The sequence below is a fragment of the Anastrepha obliqua genome, chromosome 3 (assembly GCF_027943255.1).
Source record: "Anastrepha obliqua isolate idAnaObli1 chromosome 3, idAnaObli1_1.0, whole genome shotgun sequence".
In the NCBI taxonomy this organism is placed as follows: domain Eukaryota; kingdom Metazoa; phylum Arthropoda; class Insecta; order Diptera; family Tephritidae; genus Anastrepha; species Anastrepha obliqua.
The window spans coordinates 113,625,418-113,649,010 of record NC_072894.1 but is presented as its reverse complement, the minus strand read 5'-3'; the positions used below and the strand labels follow the sequence as shown (position 1 = coordinate 113,649,010).

Below are 23,593 nucleotides of genomic sequence, written 5' to 3'. Positions count from 1 at the left end.
ATTTTTTATTTTTTCCTTTTTTTCTTCTTTTTTTAATTTTTTTATGCTTTGGTCCTATGCTTCACATATTCCCCATTCATTCATCAGCCATAACAAATCGTCGGGAGCAGCGCTGTGTTCAAATTTTGTTTAGTTTAGAAAATCGACTGTTGACCAGAGCAAATAAATTCCAAAGCAATTACAAATGCAATTAGAGCAATGAAAAACAGAAATTGAATAAATAAATAATATAAAAGAACAACAACAAAAAATACAAATTAAAACATAGCAACAAATAATATGCACGCGCTGGACACATAGCAGTAAATGTCAAATTGGTGCAACGCAATAAATGGAGTTGGACAAGCGAACAGCGTGAGGCAAATTAAATGGAGTAAATGAAAATAATGGACTGGCGAACGAAAGAATGCTGTAGGCCATTGATGAGGAGTTCGCTGAAAGGAAATGCTCGCTGTTAAAAAAAAAAAAAAATCAAATGGAAATAAATTTTGGGGCATTTCTGTAGAATTGATGATGGAAGTAGTTGAAGTGTAGAAATCTGTGCAGCAATAAATTAAACGGTGCATGTATGAGAGCATTAGAGATTTGATTTATTTGTGACTAAAGGCAGCAATTGAAATATACGTGAAGGGCTGTGGAAATTGGGCGACAATAAGTCTGCTGCGTTATTCAGCTCTTTCCCTAAGACAAAACTATGACTAGAAATGTTTGAGTCAAACTGCATAACTCAATTAGTATCCACTTTCCAATGGCATATACTCATACTATACTACAAAAAGAAATATATAAGAGTGCCTCAAAACAGAAAAAACTCAACATGAGAAATAGGTACAGCGAAACTTGCATTAGCCCACAACGAATTGCAGCACTTCTTCAATCGTGCACCAGAAAATACATTTGAAAATATTATTAATTAGCGAAGTTGTGGAAACCTCGGAAAACTGTTTATTATGGAAGCTATTAGTGCATGATTGCCATTCGGTACTAATTGGCTAGTACCTCTGCTATTAAGCACCAAATTACAGAAAAAGGTTTTTCTAATTGAGGTCACTTCTCGGTAGGCGATGACAAGTTTGCGAGCGTAGTTCAATCTAGCAAAAACTCTTCATAAAAAAACATTTGCCGTTCGGAGGCGGCACACAACTGCAAGTCCCTTTAATTGTGGAAAAATGTCAAGGCGCACACCATAACCTTGGAAGAGCAGCTGAGCCAAAAAACCATTTCATACTACACACAAAAAGGCTACCTATCCTAAGTTATTCCATGCAGTCTTTCAACTGAGCAAAATAAAAAAAATTGTGGATACTTAAAATTCAATTTTTCAATAATTAGGAGCAATAAAACAATTTATTTTTTTGGAAAAGAAACTGGCAAAGCTCGAACTTTGTTAGGCTAATAAGCTGCCATTCCCACTTGTGGACCCCTTCTAGTCAACAAAATAGTCCCATATCGACTGGTATCAACCCGGTGCTTAATGAGATGATACTCAATAAAATACAACTCCCCAAGAGTGCCCGAAATAAAACTCTAAGCGATCATCAGGGAATGAAGTCTGGCGTTCATTTATTATAGGGTCCCGAAGTGTAACTAATTTCAGACCACGGGCACGCAGATGCAGATGCACGGGCATCATCTGTCTGTTAGTTGGCTAAATGTCAGTCCAAAGTGTGGTTTACAAGCGCGTGAAAACATTTTGCCGAGAGTAAACGCGAAAAAAGAAAATCACTAATGGATTTCAAACGGAATAGTGTAATTGCATTGTTTTTTGCTGGTAAATCACAACCAGCTATTTTTCACGAGCGCGAGCACCTTAAAGTAAATAAAGTTTTTGTTTAACAGCACCATTACTCGTTACGATAATACTGGTATAATCGTAAAACGTCGTGGAGGGGGTCGTCAAAAGATTGCAATGTAACGTGAAATGGTTCAAAGAGTGAAAAAGCGATTTGAGCGAAATCCCCGACGAAGTTCCCATCAAATGGCGAAATAACTGAAAATATCTGACCGTAGCATCCGTCGAATACTGAAAAATTATCTCAAAGTCAAGCCTTAAAAGATTTAAAGGCGCATGATCTCACACCAAAGCTGCAACAAGTCAGACTTGAGAGAGCGAAGAGTCACTTCGCTTGGCCGAAAGCGGTAAATTTCCGAACATTGTGTTTTCTGACGAGAAAATTTTTCAAATTGAGCAATTTATAAACTCCAATACAATAAGGTTTATTTAACCGACCGTTCATACGAGAAATTGAGTCATCGATTGGTTACCAGGAGGCAGCACCCGCCACAGGTAATGGTTTGGGCCACTGTAACCGCAGATGGGCGCTCTTCAATCGATTTCATCAAGCCTGTACCATCTCACAAAGCTCGACGTTCCGAAATTCATAACGTCCACACAATGGTTCCCAAATTCACCAGACGCGAATCCGTTAGATCATTCTTTTTAGGGTATTTTAGAGAGCAAATCCGAACTAAAAGATTTACCAGTCTCGAGGCGCTGAAAAAAGCCATTGTCCGCGAGTGGGCCAAAATACCTGCAAATCACATTCGCGCAGCTTGCGATTCGTTTCTGGATCGTCTGAAGGCCATAGTAAAGGCAAAAGGTGGTCATATCGAGCAAAAGTAAATTGATTCTTAATTTTGTATTATTTTCATACATTTTTTACTTTGAATTGGATAAAGTTTTCCACGTCGCACCACAATGGGCTATGAGCCTGCTTGTGTTCCGTAGTGAACAATCGCTGCAACGTAACCTCACCTAACCTAAGAGGATTCGGAGATAATTAAATATGTTAAGTTGATAAGAGAAGTTTACAAAAGCTCGCGGAAAGATGCTTTGAAGTCACAGGTCTAATTGTCCAATGACTTCAAAGTTAATTGAACTCGAGCCATTGCTGAAATTCAACCGGAATGATGCAGCAAAGTCATTGAAAATTGGACCTCTCAAATCTGCGTCAAAGTGCAAAGTTCCAGCAGACAATAAATCTATGCTATATTTCATTTTTAACGGCACATATTGGCGTTCACCGTAGCCGAATGGGTTGGTGAGTGACTACCATTCGGAGGAGCGTACGTATAAATCTACGTTCAGGGAGCACCAAAATGAAAGGAAAAGTTTATCTAACAGCGGTCGTTCAACAGCAGACAATGGCAAACCTCCGAGTGTATTTCTGCATGAAAAAGCGCCTCATAAAAACCATTTGCCGTTCGGAGGCGGCACACAACTGTAGGTCCCTCCACTTATTTCCCTCCTTTTATTAATTAAACGCTTTTGAGCTGCTTAGCACGACTTACGTCAGCGCTTGCAACACCTTTACTTTCAAATTGTTCACATATCCATAAAAAATATAAATTTTTTTTCAAAAGCTTTACAAAATGGCATTTCCATGTAACTTTTCCATTTTTAAAGCATTTATATATTTTTCATTATTTTTTTTGCATTTGGTTCTTGAATTACAATTAAACCTACAATGAACACAACAAATTTCTACAAGTAACAAGAAAATAACAACATTTTTTTCGAAACAAAATTCTTACTCAACAAAATTCTAATTAAAAAAACAACTTAAATACAGAAATTAAAAAAGAAAAACCAAAACCACAATACGAATGCGAATCTAATTTTTAATTGGAAAATGTTGTCTAAAAACATCAAACAATATGGCAAACGACTTAATCAAATTCCCGTAAATTTCAATTACAATTCAAAAACAAGTACAATAAAAACTAAATTACAAAATTGCCGGCAAGGTTTGTGTGTCAGGTTTGCTGTTTGTGTTTTTGCTTTTGTTTTTTTGCCTTTTTTGCTCCAACTAGCAGCTGTATAAGGTCGCATGTATTTATCTATTGTCTGTGCCTTTACATTTACACACACACATGCATATAAACATATTTGTATGTATATATAAAAAAGTATTTGTGAATATGTCTGCACCCGTTTAGGGAAGCGCGTCAGCTAATTGACAAGCCGGAACGAGCATTTTTCAATCACTTACCGCCCCCAGCCCCCAGCAACAGCCCCTTCATCCATTCATTCTACAGCTGAAATTTCTAGCGAGCAAAATAGAAACGGGCTATGAGCTGTGCTGTCTGTCGATTGCCGACAAGTGTCGATTTTGCAGCTATTTTTAAATCGTAGCAGGAAAACAAAAAAAAAAAAACCAAAAATTCACATAAACAGAGGAATTGAATGGTTAGGTGCAGAGTCTGAGAGGGGTGTAGAGGTACGCAAAGGTTGCATACTGTCTCTGTTGCTGCTTTGTATGTACATAGGTGCTTTGGCGGCAGGGCGGCTGCTGGTGCAGCAAAGGAGAGAGACCACATGAATTCTGATTATGCCCAGTAGGGAAAACGTGAAATAGCTAAGATAATCCGGGGTTACGAACTAGTACAACTTCGAAAATTGCGGACCACTTGGCGACTCATGGTAGTCATGCTTTTAAATGCAAACGATTGCTCATCGCGCACAGGAAGGCCCTGAGGACGTATAATGACTACGTTTTGTGATGTAGTGAGTTGGCTGCTTCTAGTAGGCTTGGAAGATGAGGTACATTTTCCAAAAACTAACTTGACTAACATTTGGGCACATTTTAATTTTAGTAAAATATTAATCATTTACAGATTGAAGGGCAATAATTTAAAAAATACTTTAAAAAATAAAAGAAAATAATAAAAAAAATATAAAAAATTATGTATAAAATAAAAAAAAATTATTTAGAAAATATAAAAAAAGAATGTAAAAAAACACAAAAAAGGCTTACAAGAATAACAATTCAATAAATTTGATCGGAATATGGCTCATTAAATTTCGTTTATTTTAGAAATTTTGTAAAAAGCTATAAATAAAACCAACTAATTTTTAAATAAAATGTTTATATATTCATTTCCGTGCTTTAAAATATAATAAATAGATTTTTGTATATTTTTCAAAACAATTATTGGTTGCTTCTTTCAAGAATCGAACCCAGTGGGTTACCAATACATTGTCGTATGAACTAATTGCAGCAGCAATTCCCAGGTAACTCAAAGTGAAATCAAGGTGTATCAATTCAAATTTGCCCAATTTAGTACTACTTACGAATTTAGTACTAAGTAGTCCCAAACTTATGACAGAGAAATTCAAAGCGTACTAGATTTCGTCTGCCTTGCTCATTTCTCTTTTCAAAATGTATGCAGATCATACTAGATCTCATCCGTCGAATTTAGTACTAATTATAAAAACCCAACTAAATATAAATACACAACGTTCTAGATCTCATCTATTGTTCATTTCTCTGTCCAAAATTGTTACAGGCATACTAAATCTCATCTGACGCGTTTAGTACTAGTTTCGAACTAATGACAAAGAAGTTCTTCTTTTCGCGTATTTAGTACTAATTTCGAACTAATGAAAAATGGATGTAGAGCGTAATATATCTCACCTGTTGTATAGGGTCCGCCATATAACTTTACGAAATTAAAAATGCTATAAAAAAGAAACTACTCAATATTTTTCCAAACTGTTTTTTTTTATTTTGAAGCACAATCCATCCGGTTAATGATGGAATACAACTTCATTCATATGGCTGCTTCAGCTAGCCATGCACCATCCCATACGATCGGTCCAATTTTTCAACACATTTTCGATTGTATGCGGCTGTATTTCAGCTATGACATCGCGAATGTTGGTCTTCAGTGCATCAATTGTTGCTGGTTTGTTGGCATAACACTGGTCTTTGACGGCACCCCTAAGATAATAATCCAACGGCGTCAAATCGCAGCTCCGAGGCGGCCAAACGATATCAGAATTTCGGCTGATAATGCGATCTTCGAAGACAGTGCGCAAAAGATTGATTGTAGCATTCGCTGTGTGGCAAGTAGCGCCATCTTGTTGGAACCAAATGCCACCAATATCCTCCTCTTCAATTTCTCGGAACAAAAATTCGTTCAACATGGCCCGGTAACGCTCTCCATTGACGGTTACGGCCACTCCTCGCTCATTTTCGAAGAAAAATGGACCAATGATTCCTCTCGACCAAAATCCGCACCAAACAGTGACTCGTTGTGAATGCATCGGCTTTTCTTCGAGTGCGTACGGGTTTTCTGAGTTTTCAATGAGCAACCCAGTTTCTCTTACTTGTTTCGCAAAGTAACGCACATACGCTTCATTCGGTGCTTTTCTTCTTCCCATTGCCGTACGTAATTTTCGTACACATTCTGCAACATTACCATGATTTTCAAAGTAATGTCGCAATATTTCCCAGCGTTCTTTGAGCGTATACACAACCATTTTCGTTCAGTGGAAGAATAAAACTAATTTTCTGTCAAATCAGATGACAGCTAAGTGTTACCATTCTTCAAATAATACCTAGTTCAAATCCGTAACGATAGATGGCGGGCCCTGTATTTAGTACTAATTTTCAGTTACCTAAACCTTATATGTATAATTTAGTACTAATTTTCTGCTTCTTAAATATTTCCTATTGAGTTTAATTCTAATTTAATAATTGATTTAGTCCTAATTTTCGGCTACCTAAATCTTACCAGTTGAATTTAGTACTAGGTTTTAATTACTAAAACCTCGTGTGCGGAGTTTTAGTACTAAATTCCGAGCTAACTACCAATGGATACAAAGCGTACTAGATCTCGTCTGCCGAATTTAGTACTAGTAAGAACTATATAAGATATTAATGCTGAGTGTACTAAATCTTTCTTGTTTAATTTAGTACTAATTTTCGGCTAACTAAATCTTATATGTTGTATTTAGTACTAGTTTTCAGCCATCTGCTCAATTTAGTACTTATTCAGAACTACATAATCAGTAATGAATGCATATCATACTAGTTCTTGCCTGTTGAATTTAGTAAAAACTACCGAAAAATTAATGGCGAATATCTAAATTTAATCTGTTAGGAGCCTCGAAATAGAAAGAAGAGAGTACTAAACCTCACTTGTTGAATTTAGTACTAGTTCCGAACTACCTAAATCTCTTCTGTAGTACTAATTCTGTGGAGCATAATAAATTTCATCTATCGAATTTAGTACTTGCTCCGAACTAACCCCAAAAAAAAAACAACAACGCACTGAACCTAAATTTCTTTTATCGTTTTTAATGCTGCTTCTAAGGCATGTAAATAATTCCTAGAACCTCGAAGTGTAGGTTTCCACAGCCGCTTTTATGGAAAACATAAGTAAGGCGAACTAGTCACGGCTTAAAATTCAAATAAGTTGCTAAGTTCGGTACCAAATGATTTCCAGCAGGGCACATAATATGTATGTGTATGAATGCATAGGTTTGTATACATGTAAAATTACTCACGCCAGCAAGTTTGGTCGTGCATCAGGAGTAAAGGTATTTTCTAACAAAATTTTATAAAAATATTTGACTTTTTAGTACCTACTTTTCAATGCATGTGTTTTTTTTTTGTTGTTCTAAAACACATATTCCATCACATGTATCTAAGCATGAATGAATTGACCTAAAATTTCGGGCCCTCGTCAAGGCGCTGACACAAAGTCTATCGCTGACGTTAAACATTCGATATACAAATGAGCAGAGGGGCATGAAAAAAAATGTTATGTTGAGGCAAAATAAGGAAGAGAAAAAATACAAAAAATATGTGCGCACTTTTTTCTGTACAATTTATTTTTATTTAATTCACGCATTCAAACACCGATGAACTCAAACAATTGACGGCTGCTATGGTAAAAACTTACTTTTTAAATGAGAAATTAAATAGCAATAAGCTGCAGGTTTTTTTCATATAAATGAAATAATTGTTTGTAGCGACTCTGATGGTATATGAAAATAAAAGAAACAATATGAGTTAATTGACAAAAATAAAAATATATATATACATATATATACTAATAAAAGCTCTGAAGTTTTTGTATTACAGATTCATTACAAATTGTGAACTCTTTAAAAACACTCATTAACAATTTTGCTAATTTAAGTTTCAGTAATATTTAAATACCTTAATTAAGCTACAGAGTACATATATATTTTTTCAGCAAAGTGTGTTTTTTTTTGTAAAATAAAATTAAAGTTATTGTTTCACAAGTGAAGGTTACAATACAGTCGTTGTCAGAAAAACGGAGCCGTGATTATTCATAAAGCATAAAAGATATGTATTTTAAATTTTTTTCATATCAAAGTATGTACAAAATTACGAGTCGTAATTACTCAATAAGCCGTGTAGTCTTCATCTTTGTCGAGTATAGCCTGGCATTTTGTTCATGCTTTGAACCAGCTTTCCTGCGTAGCTCGTCGACAAACAGGACGCGATTTTGCGAGCTTCACGAACGAGTTGCCTTAAATCATACTGGCCTTCCGGCAAGATGCGTTTTCATAGCTCCCCACACATTTTCAATGGGGTTGGCGTCTGGGGACTGGGATGGCCAGTCCAATACTGTGCCGCAATTTTCAGTGATTTTGATAATGTGGGACGGTAGGATATGTTCACCTCCTTCAATCGACGTTCGATGGTGTTAATACTCACATCTACTCCCTTTTTAACAAGAACTGGTTGTGCTTGGCGTAGTCACAAAGAAGGGGCCAGCTTAAAAAGTTGGACGATCACTTTATCCTGTTTTTTTGTCGTCCCTCGTTTCAAGCCGCGCTCGGAAAAGTCATGAACATTTTTGTACGCCTCATACTGCTGATTCCTTATCACAATAAATCTTCGGCCTTTTGGAATGCGTGCATAAAAATACTGCCTCGGAACGCTTCGCGTACTTCTCACTCATTTTTGTTTGGTTGCGTTTACGGGAAAGTTTCGAACGACACTAACCTGAGTTAGCACTGGCCTTGTAGTCCTTGAGTAGGACTATTATTCAGTAGAAAGCAAAACGAAATATATCTTGAAGTTACAAAAAAAACGGTTATTTTCTTCTGGCACAGACTGTATATAATTTTGCTGATTTTTAAGTTATAAATTAAAACACAGTAATACGGAAAACTAAAAAAAGACCAAATGTTCACTTTACTATGGAATCGAACTTAGAATATAAAATAAAATGCAGTTATGTGAAAAAAACAAAGTTTAATAAAAAAAATTCAATAATCAAAAATATTAAAAAAAAATAAAAATGTTTACTTCTTCGTAAAATTGTACCTATAATATGAAATTATATATATATATTTATAATTGGCGCGTACACACTTTTTGGGTGTTTGACCGAGCTCCTCCTCCTATTTGTGGTGTGCGTCTTGATATTGTTCCACAAATGGAGGGACCTATAGTTTCAAGCCGACTCCGAACGGCAGATATTTTTTATGAGGAGCTTTTTCATTGCAGAAATACTCTCGGATGTTTGCCATGACCTGCCGAGGGGCGACCGCTATTAGAAAAATATTTCTCTTAATTTTGATACTTTACCGAGATTCGAACCGACGTTCTCTCTGTGAATTCCGAATGGTAGTCACGCACCAACCCATTCGGCTACGGCGGCTGAAATTAAATACGAAAAAAAAAACCGAAACAATTTTCCAAAATCTTTTTAATTTTTTAATTATCTTGTGCTTTTTTGCAAAATTTGTTTTTGAATTTTTATAAGATTTTGTTTTTTTTTAGTATTGTAGTAGTTTTTAGTATGTATTAGGGGGCGTCCATAAATTACGTGAGGTTTTTTTTTAATTTTCTGTACCCCCCTCCCCCCCTAGTGAGATGTCGTGAGATTTTATTCAACCCCCTCCCCCATCCCCCAATCTCACGTGAGATTTTTCAAAATGTGGGTTTCTTATGTAAACGCGTTGGATTGTTATTGTAAAAAGAAAAAAATTTGCTTCGTGCTTTTATTTACGACTAGTTAAGACTAGTAATCAATATTGCTGACAGTTATAAGTGTAATAAAAAGTTAACAATAGAAGACTTAAATCGTAACTACTGCGATTAAAAAAAGGATATCTACTCTAATTCAGTCCATGGAGAATCATGCGCGGTTTCAAGAGAGACTATTGGGACCAACATGTCCATATGATTTTAAGTAAAATCATCTGCTCCTTCAACTTCGTTCTGATCTATCCACTCTAAGCCGTTGACGCTTGCGCACAGTAACTCATTAGCTCGTCTTGTGACAATCCGTGAGGGTCGCACTTTGCGGAACATACGCGCTTGCTTAACTGGTGCAATGTGAGCTGCTCGCCTGTGCTCTGCAGCTCTGGTGATAGATGCGAAGTAAATACCGCATGTACTTACTGCAGCATCTTTTCTCTACATCATCACGTATACTTGGGCAATAGAGATCATAAGGCGTGCTGATAAAGGCATTCAGCGGTTGAATCGGTAGGCGTATTAGAAATGGAGCAAATGCCTTTCCGTCATGTTCTTTAAAGTCCGGAATTGTCAAACGTCGATCAACCTGAGTGATAGGGTATGGAGGTGGCAGAAAATGGTCGTGAAGAATCATATGCAGATCACTCCGGCGTGGGCTGCAGCACTTCTGGTCATCGCATTTCACAACCTAAAAAAAAATTAAAAACAATTTCCCTTTGTAACTCTTAATAAAAATTTATTGACATTCGCGCTCGTTAAAAAACTAGAAAAAAAAATAAAATAGGCACGCATAAAAATTTGGACCAAAATAGTATAATTTTTTTTTTTGTTTCAATCAGAAAAAAAATTGCGTGATATTTGCCGAGACCCCCCCTCTCTCCAACGTAAGATTAGATGAGATTTGACTCGACCCCTCCCCCCTTAAACATCTCACGTAATTTATGGACGCCCCCTTATTGGAAATGATAGTTATGCCATTTTTTCTTTACTAATTAGTTATCATTTTTAAGAAAAACTTTCATTTAAGCATAATTAAAAAAAGATATCAAACACCAATGTTACACAAAAATACAAAAAAAAATAAAATTTTTTAATTAAAAAAAATTATAAAAAGTATGTTGAATAAATTTTATCAAGTTTTTTTTCAGCTTTATGAATTTTTTAATTTTTGCAATTTTTATATATTTTTTTTTAATCTATATAAACTTTGTCTTATTTTAATTAAAAACAAAATTGTAAATTAAATTTAACAGAAAAATTTTTGATTTCTTCTTTATTTTTTTATCGAAAAATACGAAATAAATTTTTAATAAAAAAAAAAAAATTTTTTAATTCTAACGAAATAAATTTTTGAATTCTTTACATTTTTTTAATATATACTATATAAATTAGAGATTATGAATTTTTTTCTTTTCTAAAGGCTTGTTATCATTTTTAATGAAAGCTTTCACTTAAACATACATAATTAGAAACCCAAAAATCAAAAAGTCGATATTCGACAAAACAAGAATAATATATTATATACAAATAATTTTGTATTCAAAAAGAAAAAAACGTTTAAATAAACCTTACCACATTTTCTTGTTTTTCTTTTTAATTTTTTTTTACAATCTGTTTTTATAGATATAATATTAATTTAATTTTGTTAGTTTGTTTATACATTTTTTTTAATTATATAAATTTCGTTTTTTTTTTTAATTTTTGTAAAATAACTTATAGTAAAATTTCAAATGATATAATTTTTTGCAATTTTTTTTTTTTTTTTTTTTTTTTTTTTTTGATAACTAAACCTTAAGCAGTAAAATTTTTAGATTTTCGTTTCTTTTTGTGTCGGAAAAGACGGAATAAATAAAAAATGTCGATACTAGGTAAAAACAAAAAAAAAATTTACCTAAATTAAAAAAATTTTAAAATAAATAACATAAATAACACATTTTTTGGCAGTTTTATTAAATTATTTTTAAAGTATAAATAATTTTTGTTTTTAGTTTTTTAACTTTTTTTTTTTTTTATTTTTATAACTTTTTTTTTATTTTTATAATTTTTTTTTTTATTTTTATAATTTTTTAATTGTTTTAAATTTTTTCAAAGAAATTTTAAACAAAATTTTACCAATTTTTAGATTTCTTTTTATAATTTTTTATCGAAAAATGTGAAATTCCTGAAATCAGATAGACAGACATTTGGAATTCTCAGAAAAAACACAAACCTTAGATCTCTATATCTCTGTGAACACTACGGAGTTGTGTGTATATATTATTGTGCGCAGATGAAATCTTAAACATTTAGAAGGTTATATATATAGACCAGTCAATCAGTCAGTCGCAGGCCTGTCATGAGACGTTCGGCCTCTAAGTATAGTTTATCTTATTACAAAATACGACTCGATATATGAAACACTAACTGGCAATGCTGACAGACTTTCAGGTTCAGACTTTCTGGCGGATCGGTATTTGATGACCATTCATGTGCTTCTAGGTCTTATTAAATGGGTTTCCTAATTTCTATAGGTAAGAGCCCCGGCCAGTGTAATGGCGTCAAACTGGGCACTTTTGGCCTAAGTGAGTACTTCTTGGATATAAATTAAAGCGCACTTAGCCTAAACTGGCTGCGATTGGGTATGAAGAGAAGAGCTGGCATTTTTTATAATTCAATAAAATGTTCTTTTAAGTAGATTCAGAAATTTTAACAATAAACATTTTTCGGTAATTATTCTTCTCTTAACTGCTTTCTTTACACCAAGCACTTGCAAGATCACAGAAGTCAACCATAAAATTTCTTCTGCAGTTACAAAGCCCATAAAGTCTTCAGGTTTCTTTTATACGTAAAGGCATTTAATTTAAACAATTTGATGTTTAAGAATGTCACAGCATAAAATAGCATTTACTTTTTACCCACAAACATTTGAAATTTTACAACCAAAAAATACTATATTACATATTTTAAGTACCTGCATATGTTATCACACATTCACTCCGCACTACCCATTTGCATATGTCCATTATATAATAAAGTACATGAATTCGTGTTGGCCCTCGTAAAACGTGCCTTTTCACCCAAATGCTCTCTGCTCACATTTTATGAGCTCTTAATTCAGACATCAATTTGTGGCAGAACCTGCTTGACATGGCGTAACTAGTAAAACTTGACGCCCTCGCATTGACAATTCTAATACAATGGCTTGATTGACGGCATTCGCGACATCAATGGACACAGTTTTACATACATCCATACATTTCCCATTCATTAAAACATATCTAGCAATAAACATACTTACACATATGTCAACATATGTGTGCATATGTTTGCATATGAGCTACTTGTATGCTCATAGAATACAAAAGTCTGTAATTTATGCCCTAAAAGCCCTTTACATTTTTTATATCCATGCGTTTTTATGTTTTCTTCTTGGTTTGTTTGTAAAAGAGCATTGATTTTTATGTATTAGTGCCCATTGAAATAAAATTTAGTCATAAAATAATTATGATAATTTGAAGTGTCACATTTAAATAAGAAAGAAGCGTTTAATATGCAATGTATGTATGTATGGACATATTCATTGGCGGCGTAGGCGAGTGCTCGTAAAAAGTGTTTTAAAGAAAATGGTAGGAAGGAATTTTTGTAATATGCAATAAAGTGAGAAATTTATGTATGCACTATTCAGTTTTTTTTTTTATATATTACTTTTTTCAAGAGAATCACGATTACTTTTGTTTCTTAAAGGATGGTCGCGTTGTCATTTTTATGTTAATACTTTTTGATTAAAATGTACCGGAATTGGTTAACAAAATTTAAAAGAAGTACTTACCATTAATTACAATTTATGATTTCACCTTTAGAATAGGAGCTTTCTGAAATGTTTTTGGTTTACTTGTGGAAATGCACAACACAAAATATTTTTCTAACACATTTTACCAGAATTAACATCAGTTCTGGCCGTGAATTCTCTTTATGATTCCCTTTTGTCTTTTATCAACTGAAAATGGGTATCCTGTTGTGATTATTTGAGCTTTGGAAAGACGAAAATGTCATCAGAAGCCATGAATAGCAGCCATTCTTTCACATTGTTCACAATGACAGCCTTGTGGGGCGTGGAATGACAGTGGTAGAAAACTCAACAGTTCTTTTTCCACACAATTGGACGAATTTGCGAGCTGAATTGCCGCAGAGTGCCCAAGAATTTTATTTCTGCGCCACTACATTTTTTTAGGTCGAAGTTTCGAAGCCTACTGGAACATGAAAAAATGCATTACAGAAAAAGTGGTTCCTAATAGCATTCGTATCTCAGCTGGCAATGTCAAAGCTTCGCCTGCATTTCCGGCATGAAAAAGTTTCAATAAAGCCTCATTTGTAGTTCACAGTAGGTATAGAATAGGAATGTCATCCTCGGATTCCACAATTTTGGTATATGTTAAGTCCCAAAAATTTCGCGACTATTTTAGAAAATCTAGATCTCCTAATTTACTAATTGACGCCGAATACAAGATGGTTTTTATGAAGAGCTTTTTCATGACAGAAATACATTCCGCGGCTTGCCATTTTCTACCGAGGCCGACCGATATTAGAAAAAATCTTTTCTATTATTTTGGGTATAGTCATTTGAACGTACTTGCAGATCGGAGTTCGTTATCAACATTACCAAAATATTCTCAGGCTGGAAAAATATTCATTAGTTTTGATGAATCTTTATATGGGGTTCGGACGTTTTCCAGCAACTGACGAACCCATTAATTGCCAGATTAATTTCAGGTATTTATTTCGGGGGAAAACGATTAGCTATAGCAAAACAAAGCAGGAGAGTATAAGTAGTATAATTAGAGATCATTCCAGTATCTTATATCTACCGACGATAGGACGATAAGAACTGAGATATGAAGGATAAGTGCATTTGTGGTTAATGAACTTAAAAACAAAAAAATTGTCACCTTGAGACAAAAGCTTCTATGTATCATTGTTTCTGATAGGTTAGGTAAGGTTAGTTTAAGCAAAATTGTTGCCCAAATGAGGGCTCACTTGGAAAAAGAATCAAATTCCTTCATTGCGATACCACACAGAAGAAACAGAGGGGGAAAAGCAAAACAAAAAAAAAAAAAATCCGAAAAGGGGGGAAGAAGAAAGAAGGTATTTTGGATAGGATGATGATGACCAGATAGTGACTAATTACATTTCGTTAACCGCTTCAAGCTGCCGATGAAATTCACCAAGTGTGTAATGTTTAAACTTGCTATATCCGCAGGCAAATCTTAGTCCGACGACAGCAGGGACTAAGACAGACAGCTTCTAGATGGGGTAAGGTACGGTACACTAGATATCGCTAGTTTACTTCTTAAGCTCCCGACCCAGAATGCCGGAAGTCCAACCACCACCCAAAGGACATGAAGAGCTTTAGCTAGCCCGAGAGACCTCGGCACAATTACATTCTGAGTACTGTAATAGGTTAAATTCCTCCCTATACTCAACATACGTCTAACATGTGAAGGTACCTTGCACTAACCACCTTTTCACATGCCCCATCAAACCCACTCATCTAACATCCCTCTTCCTCTGGACTCAACATGTCGAAACAGCAAGTTTTCTGGGCCTACCGTTAGATAAGCTAGATGAAGATGACTGGTGATCTACATAACTCTGACAGGGTTAAATGCTGCTACAACAACAACATACAGCTTCTGCATAAAGGACTTGAAGCAGTTCCAACTCTCACTGTTCTATCTTCTTTAAGATCCGATTATAGGTGCTGAATAAATGTAAAAAGTTCGGTAAGTTCGGAAAAAAAGAATAAAATTAAGATTTAAATTTCCTTCGAATTGAAAAACTTAATTAACAAAAGCTTAACATCTTTTGGTGGACACTAATTCATTGACATTAGGATGGTACGTTAGGGTCGAAGGAACAAAGCTTTGGTGGGTAAGTATGATACTTTATGTGATGCTGCGAAATTATGCCGGAAATCGTATTTGGGATATGAAATTTCAATCTAAAGTAGTGACTTTTATATGAAGGAACATCTTGTCCCACTTTTCTTCCAAGCCTTGACGAATGAAAAGCGTTTTCTGTGAACGCTCGAAATTTGCATGAGTTTATTGTTTTAGATTTTGCTTCAGCGTTGGATAGCTGCTTTCAAGTAACTTTGGTTGTATAGAATTCTGTTTGGCGGCTCCACTGTGAGGTTTTCATATCATAGCTTCCTTAACGGTTTTTGTAAATGGAGTTGCCCAATTATTTTCACTGGTAGTTGGAAAGAGTTTCGTAATTGACAGTTCTCTAGAAATTTAAAGCTGGAGTATTTTTTTCTGAGCTTTAGTTCCTCATCTATTTGCAGACCGCCTCAATTACTATGAGAGAGTTGATTCACTGGTTCTGCATACAGTCTGGCTTGATAGTCCGCCTTTCAGCTAACAGCTTCTAGTTTTCTATTAGTTGGAAGATTTTAAATGAAAACTGGACTGCCATGGCGGACTGATTAACGGTGTACATATTTTTCACTTGGCTAAATTTAATTGGACCAAGATAGTCCTTCCTATGCCATCTTCTCAGGCGGCTTATGGGAGTTGCAGACTAAGAAATGACAAACACTTGTATTTCGCCTAGATTGTGAAAATGCTGAGCTCAACAGTGATTCATGATTTGGCAAGGCCCGATATTATTTTTAATGCAAACAAGTTTTATTTAGTCATCCTTATATTACTTTTTCTTAAATTTTTACTGTTTTTTACTATTATTTTTTTGCTGAACTTTCCTAGTTATTGCATGCACCCAACCTACATAATTGTTTGCATATGCATTTTAGTACAATACCTTCGATTGAGTGCTGATTTCGGTTTACCAAAGTAACAGTTGTTTGTGTCGCAACAGTCTGACTCACTGCCACTCAGCGTGATTTGTTGGATATGCAAGCAGATGACGAATATTTAGCATTTGATGCAAGTCTGAAAAATTACAAGACAGAAAAGGTGGCATTAAAGACAGAAGAAAAACACATGACAATTAACGTAATATTAGCATAAGTAGAAATACAAGGTAATGCAATTTTATTGCCTGATTATGACTAAAGCTCTCTTAACAACTTAATAAATTGTTCATAAGAATTTAATGAGTAAATGAATAAATGCGAGCTATAAAAAATAGAAATTAAAATAAAAATAGAATAAAATATTACAAAAAAACTAACACAAACCCTGTATAGTAAGAAAATATCAACAGCTATAGAATGATTTTAAGCATTTTTACTGAGAAAATAAATAAAATGTTTTTAGTATTTTTTTTAGTTTTAATGCAACTGAAAAAAGTGAGAAATGCACTAATGGGAAAAATAAAGTATATTTTTAAGAAATATTTAAAAAAAATTAGATGCCGTTTTTTATAGATAACTACTTTTTGAACTAACTGAATACTGCGTATACACAAGGTGGCACAAAATTAATCACTCTGTACATCGTATTTTGCATCGTACGCCAATAATATTTGCCACTTACGAAATAAACGGCTGGAGCATATAAACATACAGCTATGGAATGCGTAAAAGTCAAAATAAAAATTTCCATTACTCAATCATTTTTTTTATTTTGTTAAAAGTTATTCGGAAACAAAATTCCGTCACCCTGCAGAATTTTTACAATATATTATTTTTTGGTTCCTTTTAGTTAATTTTGATAAGGATTTTTTAAAGGCAAATATTTTCGGTTATTTTTAATATTTTTACCAATCATTTTTTTTTGTATCTCTTATTTTAATATATACCTTTTGAAAAGGCTTTTTTTTTAAATAATTTACTTTTATTTTTAAAATGTATTGGCATGTTTTATTTATTTTTTTAAATAATTTAATTTTATTTTTAAATTTTTTTGGGAAATAATTTAATTTTATTTGAAAATTTTTTCGCAACTTTTTTCTTGAAACTAATTTAATTGTATTTTTAAACATTTTTGGGGTTTGGTTTTTTTGAAACTATGATAATATTCCCAAACTTTTCAACAGAAGCCGTATATCCACTTAGGGACTAACGTATGTAGCCCAGTTTCGATAGATTAGCAAATAGATGTTAAAGAAACTGACTTTGCGCTGACAGAAAAAAAAGCCAAAAATTTATAAAAATTTTATTAAATTATCAGGTAAGTCCATAAGTTCGTGCGTCTTTTACCCATAATTTCACTTTTGCATGCGAAAAATTATTCGCGGAATATAACGGAACTATTTATATTTTCTTTGATATATTGTGCATTCAACAAGTGATTCTAATCGCGGATAGAAGTACGTGTTGTTAAAAAATAAAATGGAATCTTTGAACGCGTATAAGAGGCATATTTTGTATTTTTTTTATAAAAGTGGTAAAAGTGCGAAAACTGCTGATGCAAAAATAAACCTTGTTCACGAAGAGGATACCGTGAGTGTAAGGGCTGCGCAAAAGTGGTTTTTAAAATTCCGAAGTGGTAACTGCGACGTGAAGGATGCCACGCACGCTGGTCCTCCTGAAGTCTTTAACTGTCACGCCTTGTTAGAACTCGTGGAAGCTGAGCCAAATTTGACAGTCGATGTGATAGCCCAGAGGTTAAATTCATCGCATGGAACAGTTCACAGGCACCTGGTTCAGTTGAGAAAGGTTTCAAAGCTGGGGAAATGGGTTTCGCATAGACTTTTCGTCGCCAATCTTCGGCAGAGAATGAATGTGTGTTCTCTGCTGCTGCAACGGCTTGAAAGTTTTTGTAACCGTATAGTTACTAGTTATGAAAAATGGGTCCTTTACAATAATCCTGTTTGCAAACGAAAATGGTTAGACAAAGATGAAATGGCCTTCACCTCAAAAAGATTCTCCTGTCTATTTGGTGGGATATTTACACTTTTCCACATGTAATAAATCTCAAAATTCATAAATTTTTTCAAGTTTTTGTTTTTCTAAAGGATATTTAAGGATTTTTAAAGATAAAAAATTACACAAAAAACAAAATTATAAAAAAGTTAAAATCTAAATATATTTTTCTTCTTTTTTGTAGGGATACTTTATCGAAAAAATTTAAAAACAAATTATAAATATATGAAAACCCAAATATATTTATTTCACTTTAAAAACCTCTATGCAAAATTGTTCAACATTCAATAAATATCAAAATTAATAATTTTTTTTCCAAGTTTTTTTTTAATTTACTTTAATTTTCCCCAAAAAGTTATAAAAATATTAAAATTAGTAAGAGCGCTTCAACTTTTGAACTTTTTTGAATAAAACACAAACGGTTTGACTTTTTTAACTAATTTTTTTTTATTATCGTGTTTGAACATATATATTTTAGTATAAAATTCGATTTCTTTTGCATGACCACCGCGTGCAGGTTTTACGAAGTCCAATCGTTGAACCCAATTGTCGACCACTCTTTTGCATAAATCGGCCGAAATTCCAGCAATTTCGCGTTCAATATTGGCTCTGAGCTCACAAACCGTCGGCGGCTTGTTACTGTAGACCAATGACTTCACATAACCCCAAAACGGGACGGCTTGTTAAATGGACCGTAAAATGCTCTTAAAGTAGCAGCAACAGAACGATTATTTTCATAAAAATTTGCACGATTTGCAATCGTTGCTCAAGTGTGTAGCGTTCCATGATGAAATGTATACCAATAAAGTTTACAAATGACAAGCGAAAAATAAAAAATATTGCGTCGTTCGCCCTCCCTATTGGAAAAAAGTTGAAGCGCACCCATTGAATAACCCTATATTTCACCTTAAGCAACTCTATGCTATACTTTTCAAAATTGTAAGGATCTCAAAATTATTACACTTTCTTCACATTTTTTCAGTTTATTTCGTTTTTTTAAAGGTCATTAAAGGAGAAAAAATTACAACAAAAATTATAATAATATTTTAGCCCAAATATATTTCGCTTTAAGCAACTCTATGCAAAACTTTTCAAATTTGAATAAATCTCAAAATTATTGTAATACATTTTTTCCAATTTTTTTAGTGTAGTTATTTTTTGAAGGATATTTTATCCAGAAAATTACAATAAATTATTATAAACATGCTGAAACCCCAACGTTTTTCACTTTCAACAACTCCATGCGCGACTATTCAAGATTTGAAAAAATCTCAAAATCATAAAATTTTTCTCAGTTTACTTTTCTAGATAAACTCAAGCCTACAATTAAATGAATTTCCAAAAACAATGTTCAGGATCCTTGGATCAGTTGATATATCATATAATCGCTCTTGTGTGATGCTTTTTGCCTTTCTGTTGAAACTTAGGTTCTGTTTGTTTCCTAAGGCGAACTTCTGCCATATGGAAAAATTATAATATAAAAATCTTTGGTTCGTTTTAAAATTTTTTATATAATATATTTCTGGCATAAAATATACTTTTCAACTTCACCTCATATAAGTAAATGTGACAACTACACTATAATAGCTTACAAAAAAGTTTTGGATTTCTTGTGATTATTTTATTAGCAGAGATAATTTGTACTACGTCTTTTACTTTTCTTCACTGTCGGATCTACCTAATGATGCTCATGTGTCATTTCCTTTGTACATTAAGAGATCATTAACGCCGCACAATGCCAAAATACGCTCATACATATAAGTGCATACACAATCACCTGACAGCTCATCAATTAAAATCGTATTTCAATAAGTTAATTCGCTGCAAATGTTTCAATTTCCGAACAGCATAATAACTACATATTAGTACATCAGAGTACATATGAGCACAATAAAGTAAACAGCGCAACAAAAGCTCATAAATATCGGGCATCATATCATCATTAAAGCAACAGCACTGCGCGCAGCCCCAAAAAGGAAAGAAAAAAAAGAAATAAACGATGAAAAATTTGAGAACAAAAAGCGGCTCACAAAGTTGCGTTTGTAATAAAGGAATGAGTTACTAAATAAATGCACGTTTCAGTTTCTTATTATGCGGCATTTTTTGTGAACATCCTTTTTGTGTTTTCCTACCCTGTTTTTGTTTTATTTTCAGATCGAACTTTTTGGCGCAATTTAAAAGTTAATTTACCACTGCTGACCGCAGGGGCCATCCAGGCATGACCAACACCACCCAGCTGACTGGCTGGCTGGTTGGTTGATTGGTTGGTTAGTTGGTGTGCACGAGTTCGAAAAGAGTAGGGAGTGTGCGGCGAACAAGCCGCTCTGGTCGGGAAGAAAGATAGTTAATAGCTGAGCAATCTGAGAGCAGCAACAAAAATCGGCAGGAAGAAGACAAAGTTATACAGGTCATTTGGTAAATGCGGCATGACCGAACGGAAGAGAAAAAGAGTGTGAAGGGGCAATGGTCGGCCAACAGCCTGCAGCTGGCATAAATTGACCACCATGAAAATGTTGCTCCGCCATGCAACACTGGTGGCAATAGCGATACATACTAACATTCAAGTATAAATGGCAGGAAATGAAGACTAACGAAATTGAGCAAAAGCGTAAAAAACAAAAGCCAGCAACTGCAAGTAATAAGAATGATAAAAAAATAATAAAACAGAAAATTAAAAAAAAAAAAATTAAATTAAAAGAAAAAATCGTAAACCCACTGGTCTCGTCTACGCCTGAAAAGTGCAGAAGCAGCAGAGCAAGTGCGGCGTAAAAAGGGAGCACAAATGGCCTGCAAGGTAGTCAATGGGTTCCAAATGCAGGGAAGCAAGCATTTTTAACCTCTTACGCGTTTTGCCTTTGTCTTCCCATTTTCTTGTTGTTCTTTTTGCTGTTATTGATGCTGATTTCGGCGCGCATGGCTTAATGCGCTGCAATTTGATGATTAAACGTCGTGCAGCCGGCTGACTGGCTGACGTACTACATGCAACACTTTTATCTGACTATCCAACTGATTCCAACGACGACAAGCAACAATAACAATCCAGCCATTGAGCCACAGAGCCGGGCACTGGCTCGCACATTTCACTCACTTCGCTTTCGAACTTTGCTTTGTTGCCATCGATATGCTGCTTTAAGCCAGCTTCGTTTGAGTACAGCCGCCAGTGATGCTGCAGTGCTGAGTCGCCAACAGTGGGTTCTGTACAACAACAAATCGTAGCAACTGGCGGTCCACTACCGGCGAGCCACCGAGTCACTCCAAAAGCTTCATCAATGAAAGCGTGCAACGTGCGGCCGTAATGGGCAAATGCAGTCATCAGTGCCGCTACCTACCACTGTGGCTTCTTCTTCTTTTGGCGGCAGCGCTCCTCATTGCATCGATCATTTGTGTTGGCCCTTTTTTCGTTCGCTTCGCTACATGTCGCCGTTGTTTTATTTGGTTTTTGTGGTTCGTTTTCCCTTTTTTTACTTTGAAACTGAAAATGAAAGCAAACCTGTTAAGATAGCAACACCACACTTGCTACTGCCAGTAGAAAGATTTAAGAGCAAACAAAATGAAGAAAAAATAATTCAAATGAATTTGAAAAATCGTCAGTAACGACCTCCAACAGAACATCAATTATGCTTCAGGCGGTATAGTGTGTTGATTTCATGAAATTTATGATCAAAATACTTGAACAAAGAAGTAGTTGCAGGCAAAGAATTTAAGATCGATCTGACTCTGTCAAAGAAGGCCTACAGTAAGCCCATATACAAGCAGAGATAGCGACACATTTTAACTTTTGGGGGAAAGAAAATTTGTACGTTAATTTAATATTTAATTTTTTTCTTTTGAGAAAACACAAAAACTTATTCCAATTTAACATTTATTTCCTTGTTTCCAAACCATTTGAGTTGGCGTTAATATGATTTACAATCTAAATAAGGAAATATCATGCAGTGAATAAATTCTTTGTTTTGGAAGGTTTTTTTCCTGCTTTTAATTTTTTAATTGGCCTTTATTCCAAAATATTCTCTAAGTCTAGAAGAAACTATAGTGAAGTTTCAGACGAAGGCGCGAGAAAATATTCTCAGGCTGGAATTGGCAAATCAAAACAAAGCACACAAGCTGCACTTGGTTTTCAGTTTTAATAATTTAAAGAGAAGATTACAACAAGTAGTAATAACTGGTGGACTCATATGAAACCTAACGAGTATGGCTTTCGATGAACGGAAAACATCCGACTCACCAAGCAATTGAAAGATAATTTACATCAATGAATTGTAACGAAATTCTTAAGACAAGAAAAAAGAGTGGAGAGGTGAATGCTGTGGAGTCCATTTAGCATTTTCTATTTGGAGCTCACTTCTCAAAAAATCTGCTTCATTATTTCTCCGAGATGATAATTTAGGCCCAGCTTCATTAGTGGGGCTGATTAGCGTTTAACAAATTTCAGCACGCTTTCAAAATATGTTACAGGAGTAGGACAATGTTTCCTGGGCTTTGCAATGCGCCTCTATAGCCAACAAGTGCACATATTTTTTTAAGAATACCTCCTCAATCTCAAAACTTGTGTAAACTGAATCTCTAAAACAGTATGGTAAGGCGCAAATATTTATACTCGTCGCACAAAATTTTGTTTCCAATGCAAAAACTAGTCTAAAATTATTGCTCTTTAATGAATAAAACAATCTGATCCTAGAGTAAGGCCTTCATCTGCTGAGATTCTTGCTATTTCAATGTCTGGTTCAGACGGTGCCAGTGTATAAGCGAGTTGGTTGCTGCTCTCTAAATTTTTATCATAGTTAAGTTCCCTTGGCCTCTTGATGAGTGAACTTTAAGACTAGGAGAGCAGATGGTTCAGGTCACTTTAATATAACAAAAGAAATTAGCAGACGCTCTTCGTCTCCAACAAGCTGTTCTTTGTCTTCCGACAAGACATTTCTATGAGCGAAAGCTATGCGGTGTGGCTAAGTAATTTCTTAGAATTCAGTTTAAGTCCTGTGTTTGTTTTAAATCGGCACGTAGAGCTGTTATAAATACTGCCGGTGTCTTTTTA

The 23,593-nt window shown here is 34.4% G+C and overlaps 1 long non-coding RNA gene across 1 annotated transcript in view; it reads right to left on the bottom strand.

Moving 5' to 3' along the window:
* The window catches only part of LOC129243018 (uncharacterized), a 139,199-nt gene that overhangs the window by 73,177 nt on the left and 42,429 nt on the right, over positions 1–23,593 (bottom strand). The window contains exon 3 of the long non-coding RNA XR_008582232.1: positions 16,551–16,681. This is a non-coding gene — a long non-coding RNA (uncharacterized LOC129243018). The remainder of the gene's footprint in view (positions 1–16,550; positions 16,682–23,593) is intronic.